We start from the raw sequence: 13,275 nt of genomic DNA, 5'->3' as shown, positions 1-13,275 counted from the left end.
TGTTACAAAACAGAGGAGAAAAAAAGCTCTCCTCATCATAAGGTTAGCTTTATGCAAAATTTGTATTAACTCTGAATAAATCTACATGAAAAATAATTACTCACACAGTTCCCTGTAGAAACTGGAACTTGAGAAAAGTAAAAACACTACAAATAAATCATTTGTCCTTTAGCAGTTTAATTCTAAGATTGCACATAGTTAAAATAATAACCCTAATGAATCTCCTCCATTACCGTAAAGAAAATATTTAGCTTTTTCAGTAGGCTTTGGTGTCATACTTAACTCTATAAATTAATCCTCAGTGTTTAGCAGGGCAGAGGGATTTGTGGTATCAGTGCTCCATTTTGAAAAATAGAAGCTTTTAGCTGCTCTATAAAAATCAAGAAATAAAGAGCATCTGTATTCATTATATGCCATATTTTTCATTCTTTTCTCTTAACTTGGGCTCATTTTTATTACGTATAAAAGAAAACATAACAATTATTGTGGAACATCTGCTCTTAGGATTTAGGAAAGACACCAGATGGGGAAATTTGAATCCTTAAAGGATTTTTGTTTGAGGCACAAAATGGTATAAGACAGAACTTTTAAATTCTGAAGGCATCCGCGTTGTTTCTCAGTTGCTAGTACCCTCTCCTAGTCTATAGATCAGGATCTGTTGTCAGTTCATATTCCTTGAAATTGTCTATCATTCAGCAATATTTTGGAGCTTAAATATTGAGGCTTGCTTTCTTTTGACTGCTAACTGGCATCCTTTTCTGTTGAGATGTATGTTGCTTAAATACAACATGAGGGAAAACAGAAGTGATCCTAGAATCTCACTGGTGACAAATGTTTACAGGAATAAACCCCTTAAATTGTGAATTCATGGGGAGACAGAGCATATCTTATTAGAGATGATAAAGGACAATAAAAAGCATGCCACTGTATGTGTTTTAATAATGATTAGTAATAGATCATAGCATGCCATGCTTACCATGAGTTTCAGGTGAACAGCATGATATAGACCAATATCAATAACAATAAAGATTGGTCTGAATTTTTCTGCTACTGTAATAAAAACCATCTGTTCCTCTCTCATTCTAAATTTTGACCTTCTATATTACTAATGGCAGCTTTCTATGTCCTTGAAATACCCAATGTTAGACAATTCTACAGAATAAGAGGTGAGAGTTACGTTGTTATTAAAACAAATGGTTTAGCTGCAGCTTACATCTAACAGAACATCCGGCGAGGCAGAGACTGATCAGAAATAGAGAAGAGAGATGACAGCATTGCATTACTTTAATTATGTATGTGCCATTCCAAAAATTTGACAAATAGCTAATCCATCTTTCAACATACAACTGTGTTTGAAAACAAAATATTGAAATTAAAAAACAGATTGTATGCTAACGCTTGTTACTTTTTATGGGGGAAAAAATCATAAGAATTGGAGCACAGAAGTAAATGCCAGTTAATTCTACCTCAGTGAAGACCCTTTATCATTTAACCTATAGAAAATGGAGGAAATCTTCCTATGGTTGTAATGTCTACATTAATGTGGTCATATAAGTGTGTATATTTTTCTATAAACTCATTATCCACAAATCTTTGCCACTGAAAGTTTTTTTTGAGAATGACTGTGAACATATCAGAAGAAAGGCATGAACTTGAGAAAAACTATGCAGAGTTCCCCCCTTATTCTTTCCCTTAGGATTTATCTTGAGAAGAGGAAATTAAGTAAATTACTCACAAAGTAAACTGGGCAATATACTGTATCAAATGCCAGAGTGGTTTGATAAGTACATGAAGGACCAGACTTTTATTTCCTCCATGATGAATGTGGTCATGGTGTGTTCTTCCTAGAAGAGGAAAACTCTGAGCTGGTGGAAGGCAGTCGGGGTAGTTCTTATGCCTGCCATTAAGCATAATTGGTGTAGAATTAACTAGGGCAGCTGGGGAACTGAGGGCAATTTCCTCCTCTTCAGGCAACTCTCAGCTAGCTCATAGCCTCTTTAATCACATTTCAAGTTAAAGTATTTCTATATTCCCTACTGCAATGCAGTGTAGAGAAAGATACCACAGTAGCTGTAAATGTGCCAACTTGAGTGTCGGAGCAGTTTAGTTGCTATACACTCCACACCAGTTAACTGACCCTGCTGAGAAGTGAATTGGCTCATCTAAAGCTCCACTCTGCCATAGATATGCTGCTTCTGATACTTAGGGCAATTTATTCAGTATCTGTTCAGAAATTTCTCTTCTGGATCTCCGCATTCAGCAAAGGCACAACCTTAAAGTAAACTTACCCTGCTTTATACCAGTCTGAGGCTTCCTGAAAATTTTTTTGTCTAACATTTCCTGATATATCCCTTAATAGTAAGAATATGTGAGAATGGGAATAATCTTCTTTATATATGCTATGTAAGGTTTTGAAAAAGAAACACTTAACAACAAATAAGAGTGTACTGATATAAAACAAACAAACAAAAAGAAAGCACCCTTTAGATTAAAGCAAATGCTTAACTGGCTTTTAGAATTTTCTTACTTTGAATATTTAATTTCTATGTCCTATGCATTATCAGTCAGGATCTTTTTCCCCCTTCATGAAGTGCAGATACATAACTAATCCAGTTTGCATATTATCCTTTAACATCAAACACACTTACCTAAGCAAGTGACAAAGTGGAGTGGAGCAATGACACGTTATCTTCTCCTAATGGAACGGAGATTGCTTGGAGCATCCTGAATACTTTGCCTATGCTGTTTCCACATCAGAACACATTCATTTAAATCCTCAGTAGATAAGATCCTGGATGCTGTCCATTTTGTCAGAGAAGCTCGAATCTTAGAGAAGGAGCAATAAATGCTACATGGTTTAATTTAGCTAAATATAGCAATATTAAATAAAATAGTATTTATTAAGCACTCCATCAGTATAAGCATTTTCTGGCTGCAGTCCAGTTCATCAGGCCTTGATAGCCTCCATAATATATCTATTCAAATTAAAACAGAATTAAGTCTTCCTGGCTTTTGATCTTAGCTTCTTATGCTTTATACCATCTTAATCTTATTATTTTACAATTAATATTGCCCCTGTTTTTATTTTGACCTGGCAGCTCATCTTATCTCACAGAAGTGCTCTAACTTCCTAAGTAAAAATTAGTATACTTGAGAGATTCCGAGAGTTCAGTCCAGCCCTTAGATACGTGTGTCTGCATTGCCACTTGCCTTTTTTAATCTGCTACTGCATTTGAAGTCATATGCATAAGATACGCAGTGCAGTGTGCCTATAACTTAAAGCCAAGAACAGGTTCTCACACTGTGCCAGTATTTCACAGTGGCAATCAGGATCTTATTTAGGCAAGCCTGGACAGGACGGGGAAAAGTGTGACCTTCTTAATCTCATCCTCCTTCTCTTCATCTTTCTTTCTCCATTCATAGGCAGTGCTTGAAAACATATGTTTTTATTTTCAAATGATTCAAATCATTAGAATATTTTAGTTGCTTCCCTACTTGGCTTTCTGCAGAAAGTGCTGCTGACTCACTCACTCATATCACATATTAAGTTCAGATTAACTGCAAATAGTTCATATTTTTTATTCAGTGATGAAATGGTGCACCAGATTCTAGCAGCTGGCACAAAGCCATGTGATTTCTTTTCCCTTTGCTTAGCCCTGCAATTTGAAGAGGGCAAAGTTATTAATTCATGCACAAGAATGAAAATAGCTGTTTTCAAAAGAGACATTGAATCATATCTACAGTAATACCCAAATCAATAAATGACAGAGAAAATAAACAAACAAACTCAGGGAGAGGAGGCAGAACTATTATTTTTTACCAGCTAACAAAGGTTATTCGTACTGTTCAGTGATTTACTGGAAGACAGTGAAGTGCAATGCTGACAAGTGCAAGAAACAAAAGCAGAAGCAGAATAGAAAGTTCACAAAGAAACTCCTGGAGGACTGGACCCTAAAGGCAATTTCCCATTCTCATCAGTATTCCTGGATCCAGGAAGGAATATCTCTGCTAATTGTAATCCTAAAAGACTCAGAGTGGGTGTAGGTAATATCCATACCTATGATTCAAAATGAGATATGCCTGCATGATGCAGTCTGCTTCTCTACAAATCAGTAGCTACTTAGCTCTCCCAGCACTTTTAGCTACTATGATAGAGGCACAGGTACCATTTCCAGCATATTATCCTTCCTGTCTCTTCAGATAGCTCTGACCTGTTGAACCTGTTCTGAGTATGGAATAAGTGACAGCCATACCTGACTGGATGCTATTCACACTTTGGCAAAAGAGAAAATATCTTGGTCATCCTCAGTTACTTAGCAACTTTATGTTAACATGTACTTTATGTTAACATGTTTGTTTTAAACCTTTTTTTTTCTTTAATTCATGAGAAAAGCTGAGTTAATTTAAGATGCTGTCCCAGGATGGTGGTAGCATGTTATTAAAAAAACATCTAGGCAGACATGTCAAACCTCTAATGAATGTAAAAGCTGAGGCACGCTAAGAAACATTGCTCCTAGGAAAGTGTTCAGCTACTGGGATTTCATTTCTGTTATATCAAATGATGCATGCAGATTTAATAATTTTCCCTAATGGATCTTGGTTCAGTAGAAATAAATTGCTTAATGTAATGGCATTAAAGAGAGTATTCTGTTTGGGTAAGGGAACAATCTTCCTTTATCATCCAACCAATCAAAGGAAAACTCAAAAAACAAGAAATGTCATAACTGATCAAAGAGTTACTGTAGTCCATGAGTAAAATGCAGTTCTGGGCGAATAAAAAAAAATTAGATTTAATTTTTACTAGCCTTTAGTCTGAACAACTCTTACTGCATATGGTTCCTACACTGAAATTTGATTCCTGCACCAGAACTTTCTGCAGTCCCACTGACTTGTAGAGACTCCACATGTGTAAAGTTGTCCTATGCATATAACACTTCAGAAGTCATATTTTATTCAAAAGCCATTGAGGTGTTGTCAAACTCAAAATATCATCTAAAATATCTAAAGCATTTAAAATATGCAGTTCTCAGTCCTATTCGCTTTTCATGAATTTAAAAAATAATTTTATAGCAATTTCTGCAAAGAGTGAAAATGAAAATACCTCTATGTAACCTAGAAGTTGAGATATGAAATCCAAACAACCTGTGGCAACAAGTAATTGCTTGGTTGTTTTTTTTTTTTAGTTGATGTAAAAGTTACAATAATGACACTTAGTGCCACAATGTTTGACATATGGTTGGGAATTGTTGAGAAAACAATGCTTCAAAAAATCAAGATACATGAATAAGGAACAAAATAAACATTCAGTTTTCAAAAGGATCATTATATTTTTACATGTTGTAAGGTCAAGGGTTAAACCTGGATTTTTTTTTTTTTTTTGTAAGCGTGTTTTAATTTTGGCTTTGAGACACCCTAGTATTGGTAATCTTTTTGTGTGTCTTCACCAACAGAGTGCTGTTGATATTGGTAAAGTACGCACAGACTAAGAGGAAATCTAAAAGAGGGTTTTTTTTCTTCTTTTTTTTTTACTTAAAAAAGCAGGACCCAGGTTTCAACACACATAGCAAAGATAATTATGGAAACAGAAAGTGGAAGAAAAATATTTTCTATGTATTTTCAGTTTAAAGTTTGACAAAATGATGCCCATAAGTCATTTTTATTCTACAAACGGCTAGCACCTGAGTTAGAATAAAAAAAAAAAAAAACATTTTGACAGGTCAGGGTTTGGAGACAGAAAAACTATGTCTACTTGAATCAGCTATTTAAATGAGAGTAGAAAATTAATTACAAAATAAAATTCAGAAAGTTCCAGCACAGGACAAGGACAAGCCTTGACCTCAGATTGGTCTTCCTGGCTGAATAGAACCTGTAAAGACCCTAGTGAACTAATGGAACAGTATTTTAATACATTCTCCTAGAATACTTCCCTTATTTGGGGGGTGGACAGTGTAGGCAAGCAGGTTCTCAGGTTCTCCCTAATGAGGAGCTGACCTGTAGCTTCCAAGAGCAAAGAGATAGCTTCATATACGTGAAGAAAATGATTAGGCCTAAAGCGCAGAGAAGAAACTAGAGAGAAAAATGCCTAGGAGGCTCCTTATTTTTTTCCATTTTATAAGACTATTGTCATTATTATTTTTTTTCTTGTCTTTCCTAACAAACTCTTTTCTTCCCAGGCTTCCCCAGCCTCTCATTGTTAGAGCTGCAAGCCTTCACTCCATCACCCACCCTCCGCATGTAATCCAGTCACCTCATAGCATCCTCTGTTGTGCTCCAGGGACTGCTCCAAATTTCTCCCAGACTGGTAGCACTGTTCACGAGTTTTTGAAATCCTTGAGGCTCTTGAAACACACCTCAGGGGCAGGCTTCCTAGAGGAAAACTGAGTTTTCTTCACGGTAACTCTGTTCTAGGGAAAGCCTATGAAAAATGATTCATGGAGCCACACAAAACATGACAGCTGAAAGTAAGTACCTACCACACACAAAATTATACAGATAGAAAGAGTAACTGGTCGAATAAATACCTTTGATGATTAATGTGATATATAAATATTTCAAATAAGGCCACCTTATAGCATGTGTGCACATACAAATTTCCTTTATACATTTCGCACACATGAGAAGGTGAAAATTCTGTCTCCTTTCCTTTCTCTCTTGCTAGGGGCTTCTGAAACTAGCAAGACATTATGGCTGCTCCTGAGCTTTGCACAGTACAATAATACCATAAATCATTTTCCGTGTTCTCTCCATCACAGATAGGCAGGGGAGGTTCCCTGCATTTATAACTTGCCGCAGTGATTATTATTGGGAAAAGAAAAAAAGCAGAAAAATACCGTATTCATGACTAGAGCAGATCTAACAGTGTGTAACTCATCATTTATTTAATGCATTTTGCAATGCCTTTCAAAATATAATCTGATCTATATCTTTGCAAATTTTCATTAAGATTTCTTCATGTTTGAGAGATGTTGGAGAGCTAACAGGCATTTCAGTTTCTGAAGAAGTTGTGGAACAAACTCAACCCAGCCAAATCATTCCAGCCAAATAAGTCTGACACCTGGGAGTGAAAAAGGAAGCAAATATGATAGTGACTGAGAATTCACTCTAGGAAGCAACAGTGATTCTGGCTCAAGCCAGAGGTGTTTTACTATAATTGCTGATAGACGATCTAACATATACTATTTTTCTATAACATAGCCTTGGGTGAAGCCTGGCTACCAGCCTGGCTTTGACACCTGAATGCCAAAGAGGTGTGATTTTAGAAGTGACATTGCTGATCAATTTGCAGAACACATCATCTGCCCTCGCAACATTGCTTGGGAGGGGGATCCATTAGAAAAAGAACCTTCAGAACAGACATAAGGAGCTTTTTTTTCTGTTCACTGGCCTCTTTTCATCTCCTCTTCTATGTTTCAGCAGTATTTTTCCCACTTCTAGGCTTTACGCTTTGATACTGGTGCTGAATGCTGATGAGGCGATGCTTAATGCAACTTCAGGCAATGCAGTACTCCTGATAGCAAACTAAGCTTTCTATAGTCAGATAGCATTCACCATAGGCTTTAAAGATCCTCAAGTTAGTGAGCATCTATATGTAAATAAGAGGAAAAAAAGTTAATAAGATCCTTAAAAAGAACCCTGATGAGGGTAACCAGGCAAAAATGCTTAGACCATGTGGTCACCTGCCTACATCTCTACATCTATCTATCTATCTATATGGCACATATATAGTCTAAGAACTGCATTAAAAGATAATTTTTGTCTTTATTCACGTCAGTGATAAAATATGTTTTGATGTCTCTAATCTAACCTTTCATTTCTCTATACAATTATTCTTCATCTATCCTGAGTTTAGCTTGGAATTGTACAGTAAGGCTGTGAGCTGTGGGCTTTAGACTGAAGAAATCTCTGAATTACGCACTTATCTAGGGGTCTCAGAGCAAATTGTGTGTTTCAATAGCAATATAGCTAAAAAAGAATTATAGCACTATGCAGACTCTGACAACCACAAGTGATATTTCAATTATAAATGGGTAGAGCCTGCTAAAGTAAAACTCTAACTTGTTTGAAAAGTCATTTATTAAATATAGATTATATTGGCAGGAACACCATTTTGGAAGGTTTCTTTCTCTCCTTCTTAAACATTTATAAATATTAATTATTGTAGACATTATGCTTTCAAAAGGTAGAATTTATTTCTATACCAGAAATGATCTGGAACCAAAATGTAAATCACCTTTGAAATCTTCCAAGTCTGAAATGCCCCAAAGTGACCAAAGTTTTCACATTTGAATACCAAAGCAGATCTGAGTTTTAAGGTTTAAATCCAGATATATATGAAATTCAAATATAGCTCTCTCTCTGTAAAGAGGTTTTTAGTGAGAACTGCTACCAACATAATGAAAAAAAAAAGCAATGTTTATCCTATATAAGACAAAATGAACATGGATCAGGAGACATATGTGTTTTTATATGCTTGGCTTTGTAAAGTATATGAAGAAATGAAGACCAAATCTACTTGCAGAACTATATAAAGATCCCCCAAATGATGCCACTACAGCAGGTGAATCCCTTTTTGACTGAATACAACCTCAGCTGTTCTGTGACTCTGTGTTTCTGTGAATAGGTCAAAACCATGTACTGCATGCAGAGACTGCCATCACCTTTCATTCCCATTGATTTTAATGCAAACCAAGGCACCGGAGGAATAACCCAGTGCTGAGTCCTATGCCCCAGTCACACTTGTCCTGTAACAATCAAAATGGTGCTAGGATTTAAGCAATTCTTTAAAACTAATCTAGGATTACCAAACTAATTTCAACGAGATTAAAGGAAGATTAGGAAGTCAGATCTCAAGGGAAATTTTATTTCTTCAGTGCTGATTGTGTGGCCACTTGTAAATATGCTGCAATCCTCAGAATAATTCACAGGAATGAAATTTTAAACACATGCACCACAGTTGTCAGGACAGAGACCTCTGCTAAATAGCCCCAAACAATTCACTTGTTACATAGTGATGGCTTCAGGGAAAATGATATTCTATTCAATCGAATAGATTATTTATGAAAAATGAGATGATGGATAGCTGAGTATTCTGCCTAAGTCTATTCCACAGGATAAATCTCACCTGACTTGTTAATATGGTGACAGCTATGAATCTCATTATTTTAAGCTCTGAGTGGTGGACAGAAGTTTTACTGCAATGACTGCTATGAGAAATATTTTAAAAAAGGATACTAAAATCAGAAACTCCTACCTGGAGGCAAGCTTACGGCAGTCCTGTCTGTTCTTGGCAGTTAGTCTCAATAGCTACTGTGGGTTTAGAGCACCTCTTTGTGGTGTTTTAGTGAGATGTTACTTTTGTTACTTACCAAAAGAAAATGTCATAGAGAAAATTATGCTTTTCTTGCATAATTCTAGATAGCAATCTAAGGAAAAAAAATGGAAATACATTACCAAAAAAAAGCTAGAAAAAAAACAGCATTGTTAGTAAAATGAGTGATAAGTGAATAGCAATATGCAGAAAAAAAAAGAACAGTTCAACTTTATTTTTTTGTAGTTTCTGTTAGTGGCTGTGCATCATAGCATGTGAAAATTAATGTACAACAGATATTTTTTAAAATCTATCGACTGCATTCTCATACTAAAAATAATGAAGAAGATAGAGATATTATTGATTTAGGAATACTTACACCAACTGTTTCAAAAGTTATGGCAAATTATATCAGCTGTGATCAGAGTAAAACTTCACCTAAATATTCTTAGATGAAAATTGAAATAAATACAAAACAAACAAACAAACAAACAAATGTAAATATGGTGACACAGAAGTTGAATTTACAGAAGTTCATTTCCATTACATATGAAGTTCTTCATGGGCTAAATAAAATTGTCTCCAGCCTCCTTACTCACAGGAAAGGGCAAAGGTAAGTAAGGATCATGCTGGGAAGGAGTACATACCTGCCGCCTTTTCTCATGGGCATCACAAATTTCTCCAGGGCCTCTTCACTGGCTCTGTAGCTCAGCTTCAAGCTAACTTAATGGTAGGATCTAGAGGAAATATATTAAGGAAGAGATCTCTGTTTGGGCAATATTCCAAGGAGTTGTAGATTTATTTAGCTGTGGTGTGTAAAAACAGCAGTTCCTTATGAATCAAAATGACCAGTATGAAAAGTGGTCTTTAACAGACATTAATGAGAATAGAGTGAGTTGGTATAACTGCAGTTTGAAGAGTGAGGGGAGAGTTTTCTAAACCGAATCACTTTCCTTTAAATGTTTCCTTTAAAATAAATAGTATTTTATCTGAAGAAAACATAAACCATATTTTGAAGTTTGGTTTTTTGATGAGACTTAACTAACTGTGAATAAGGAGAAAAACTTTACCTTTTAATATCAGTTTATAAACCATTACACGTACAGCCAAACTATAGAACCAGTCAGAAATACCTCCATAATACTCCATCCAGAGATCTGTTTCTGGCTATTTCATTGTTGAAACAAAATTTTGGAGAAGAATCAGTCTATTTTGATCCACTAAGTTTTGTCATAAATATGCTAACTAATAAAAATGTTAAAAAGCATTTTTGCATGCAAGCACTTTCTGTCCTTGCTCTGGTAGGACCCAGGGGAAACTTTCTGTTTCACATATGCTAGAGAATAAGTCAGTTCTCAGAAGTAGGACATTTATATGTCATGAAATATTCCAATTCAAAATTCATGTACATTTTAATATAAATGAGGATTTATCATTTCTAAAGCTTAAAACCCCCATAATTGTCCCCTAACCGGCACTTATGTATAATGCCTTTGTTGGTCTGTCAAGCCAATCTTGTGTCTTTTTTTCCTATTATTGCAGAGGCCATTCTTGCAAGGATTATAACATATGACAAATATGAAAAGATAAGAGATTTTTGGTATTTATTGTAAAGCTTAAGTCAGCTTTCCTACTCTTTGAAGCATAAGCCTCTTTTTTGAATTTCATCCAAATAGCCAGACATCTTGTGTGAAAATGTCTTACAATGCAAAGGTCTGTGAGATGACCATGGAATTCAAAGGTTATCTTCTGTTCATTGGAAAATTTCAGAAAGAAAAAGGAATTTTTTATTTCTGAGGAAACAGCTCAGTCTGCTGTTTTTTTCTTTTTTCTAATTTTATTGAAAGTCATTTTGTCTAGAAGCAATGTTTATCTAGAAACAATGTTGCAGTCATGTTTTATATTTTTGGCCTGACTAGCAATCTGAAGCTGATGAAGGGCAATCAGGTTCCTGATCTTCACTAATCTGCTACACTTAGAGATAAAGCAGTGAGCCAGATCCTGAATCTTCTGTCATATGGACCAAATCATCTCTTGTTTCCTCTCCAACACAGGTAACTCTAAGAGGCAGAAAAGTTAACCAATTATGTTCACTATGCCAAGGACCATATTTTTCTGTCATATACAAAATTTCTTTTCTTCAGCAGTAGAAAATATGGCTATTTCACCATTATCAATGCTCTCTTTCAGACCCTGGATGCATTTTTTACCATACCTGTATCTGAGCTTGCATGATAGCTTTCAACAGATTTCAGATGTGCTGGAAAGAGGCTTGAGAAAGTAATCATAAGAAATTGGTTTACTGATTTGTTTGGAGTTGTCTTCCATTGAGAAATTATATGTGATCTGACTGCAATTTTCTAGAATTTATCATTATCTGTGGAATAAGTTTTGCGAATTATTCTTGATCTGTAACTCATTCACAAGCAATTAGTTGGAAGAATTATACATTTAAATTCCTTGGTTAGAGATGTGTCTGCTCCCTTTGTCAGTGAGTGTAACTGCTAAAATTCTAGTACTGCCAAGAGACTCCCAAACAAGCCCCAAAGCAGTTGTACAGCAACACACGTAGCAGTCAGAATAAGAAATGCATTTGACTGAAGTGTCTATGCACGTGCGCAAGTGTGCTTTGAAAGTCTGCATACCTTTGCAATATATATCTAGAATTTGCTCTTTCAAGGTATTGTTGCTAGCAAAGTGATTTCTGGACCACGAAGAGAAAAGAATGCAAATGCATACAAAAAGAAAATGTGCTGAAAAATAAAATGACTTGTTTCTGACTCTTTCTTCTCGTCATTGCCCAAGCTGACTTTGCCCTAAATATTCAGCATCTGCTATCTACTAAGAGTACGGCTGGTAAACCTGAGCATTGTACTGTCAGCGGAGATCTTTTCAGACAGATTCAACACAAATCAAGGAATTGTACAACATAGGAAAGTATACAAAATCATGTATGCTTTCACCTTGTTTCCACCAATGAGTAACTTTTTCAAACGATGGCCAAGAAAGGGAGTACCACTGGTTTCATCTGTGATATGCCAGGGGAAAAGAAAGGCCAGGACAGAAATAAGAGACAGTTACACTAAATATCGAAAGAGCTAGATAGTGTTTTAGGTATCAACTTGAAAGACAGAGGGAAGTTCTGTGGCAGTTAGTTAGGCTACTTATACTGCTCTGAGAAGCATGGAAAAAAAATAAAGGCACATGAGAGGGAAAAACATGTAGATCCCATAGAAAGGAGAACTTTCAGTAAACTCCGTAACTTTGGATCCTGAGCCCCAGGAGGCTGTCTGCTCTATGGCTAAGCTAGACAAATCCTCAAAATGGAGAGCAGGACAGCCATTCTCAAAATCTTGGCCTAATTCCAATGCCATTGTAATGACTTTGGCATTGGGTCCAGAGAGAATGAGTTTCTGAGGAAGATAAGTTTTCAAGTTTTATTCATTCTGTTTTGTATAGTGCCTTCAGCACTCTATAGAATTGCAATTAATGTGAGCAGACAAGCACAGAAACATTTAATTAAAAAAAAAAAAAAAAAAACAGCTGTATAGGATTCTAGCTCCAGGCAAGTTCTGGCACCTTTACTCACTTCTCTTGAATAGTACCAAGTAGTTTTTAAAACTACAGTAGCATCTTTTTTATGTCCTCACATATTCTTTACTATTTATGCTATTTAGAATCATATTTCCATCTGAGTGATACATAGCTAATTTATCATCATTATGATATATTTTATCATTTGATTTTTCTAACACAGATTATGCACAGTTTATTCATATGACCTTTTCATTAGATCTGTTAAAACTCTTTGCTAATTACAAGCTCATTGGCAAGACTTTTATGATAATATAGTTCAACATAGAAAGCTAGAGATGTCTCTGCTTCAGCTGATGACTTGAATACTAACCTTTAGTACCCACAAAGTCATGGGGATTTGATTGCTACCCTAGCTTTGAAGAAGTGCTTTG

Source organism: Tinamus guttatus, unplaced genomic scaffold (assembly GCF_059628265.1).
Source record: "Tinamus guttatus ecotype Peru unplaced genomic scaffold, ASM5962826v1 Tinamus_guttatus_pri_ptg000327l, whole genome shotgun sequence".
Taxonomy (NCBI): domain Eukaryota; kingdom Metazoa; phylum Chordata; class Aves; order Tinamiformes; family Tinamidae; genus Tinamus; species Tinamus guttatus.
This window is presented reverse-complemented; position numbering follows the sequence as displayed.